The 2014-nt window shown below is 41.4% G+C and overlaps 1 protein-coding gene across 1 annotated transcript in view; it reads right to left on the bottom strand.

The window, feature by feature from the left end:
• Nucleotides 1-2014, bottom strand: part of Cltrn (collectrin, amino acid transport regulator) — a 40902-nt gene that overhangs the window by 27766 nt on the left and 11122 nt on the right. The window lies entirely within an intron of this gene.

The following is a 2014-nucleotide window of genomic DNA, read 5'->3' as shown; positions in this document are numbered from 1 at the left end:
AAAGATAAGGCTATCATACTTGGGAAACAAATATAACTCCTTTTTCATCTCTGGAGAATAAAGAGAACAACACTTCCTAGAATTCCCAACTAGAGGATGGCTGGGTTGAACCCTAAGATCTGGCTGCTGTCTAAAACTCAACATTAATGATATGAAACCTCATGCTGGATATGATGATCGCTTGGTGACGATGATGGTGATGATGATGGTGATACATCCCCTGAACAATGCTCTGTCCTGGTGCCAATAGGTACAACTGAATGCTAACCCTTTAAAGGGGGTTAGAACTGCTAAGAAACTATCATTTAGTTAAGTTGCTACATGGTGCTAGTGACAACGTTGATCAGCGCAACTATTTAACAGCAACTAAGAGCTGCTTACTGTGAACTGGGCTTCCTGGATTATTTCTCAAATCCTTACAGTGATTACAATCATCTCACACATGAGGTATCCAGGGACAGGGGGTTAAAGACACTGGTGCAATGGCATGAGGAGAATTTCCCTTTCCCAACTACCCTGACCTAGCTTGAACCTTGTCACCATCACACTGAGCCAGTGTCTCTGGTCCTAAGAAGTCAAAACTGGAATTACGACCAACCCCTGAGATACTCTGAGGTCTAAGATAGTGGGATGAAAAGCTCTCCCCCAGTGGGCATCCCACCAATCATGGCAATAAAAGTCCCTTGGGGTCTAGGCCTGGGCATTCCTCTCTCCCTCGTGGCACTTCCTTCCTGGAAAGTGATGAGTGGGAAGATGAGCCTGGATAGCTCTGATGTTAAGTAGGACATTTGTGTTTTGAAGCAACAAGGAGGAAGCTATGAGCAGGGACACATCTGTTCCACTTTGAAAAACACAGTGAGGTCAGGAAACAGTTCTTGTTTCCCAGTGATCGATATCTCTCTGTGTGTCTCTCTCTGTCTTTCTCTGTCTCTGTCTCTGTCTCTCTCTCACACACACACACATATATACATACATAAACACACACATATATATATGTATATATATACATATATGTATATAGAAAAAATATACATACATACATACCTGAAGGTACTGCATTGCACACATGTTGTGAGCAGGCATACACGTAGGCAAAACACTAATATACATAAAATAACAAAAGAAGAAGATATGGAAAAGTAAAAAGAAAGGTTTTAAATACACCTAATCCCACCAGTATGAATGAATAATGTGGACATATTTTAATAAGTAACACATTTTTCTTGACTTTGAACATTTTGTCTTCTTTCATTTTCATTTTCTTTTACTTCCTTCCTTTCCTCCTGCCTGCCTGTCTTTCTTCCTTCCTTTTCTTTCCTTTTCTTTCCTTTCCTTTCCTTTCTTTTTTCCTTTCTTTCCCTTTTCTTTCTTTTTGACATGTAGCTCAGGTTGCCCTGAAACTCACTGAATAGACAAGTATGACCTGGATCTCTTGATTCTCTGCTTCCACCTCCCAGGAGCCACAATTATAAACATGCATCATAAACATACCTGACAGCTCTGGGTCTTCTGGTCTGTTCCTATGAAATGTAGTTTGGCTCATATAGTGGCACAATCAGAACAAGGTGGTATGATGTTGGAACTTGAAATGGACCCTTGTCGTCTCTCCTTAAAGGAATGCTGCTATTCCACAGAATCTGGTGAGTTAGTTGAAAAATGATACTTATGGAATAAAGGTAACTTTTTACTTCCAAAGAATATGTTTTCTTATTTTCTGTATGTCTGTGGTATATGTGGTTGTATGAGTGTGTTCACTTGTGTGAGTGGGTTCATGTGTGTGGTTTCATGAATGCCAGAAGAGAATGTCCTGCTCTGTCACACTCTGCCTTAACACTTGAGACAGTGTCTCACTCTGGCCCAGGCCAGGTCATCAAGAAACCCCAATGATCTTCCTGTCTTTGCCCCACTACAGTTTGGGGGTTCCAGGTTTGAGTCCACATAAGTCCTCATTCTCAGACAGTATGTGTTCTAACCCACCAAGTCTCACCTACTCAGGGGTGTGTGTGTGTGTGTG

This window comes from Mastomys coucha, chromosome X (assembly GCF_008632895.1).
Source record: "Mastomys coucha isolate ucsf_1 chromosome X, UCSF_Mcou_1, whole genome shotgun sequence".
Taxonomy (NCBI): Eukaryota; Metazoa; Chordata; class Mammalia; order Rodentia; family Muridae; genus Mastomys; species Mastomys coucha.
The sequence above is the reverse complement of the archived record's forward strand: the minus strand, read 5'-3'. Positions and strand labels throughout refer to the sequence as shown.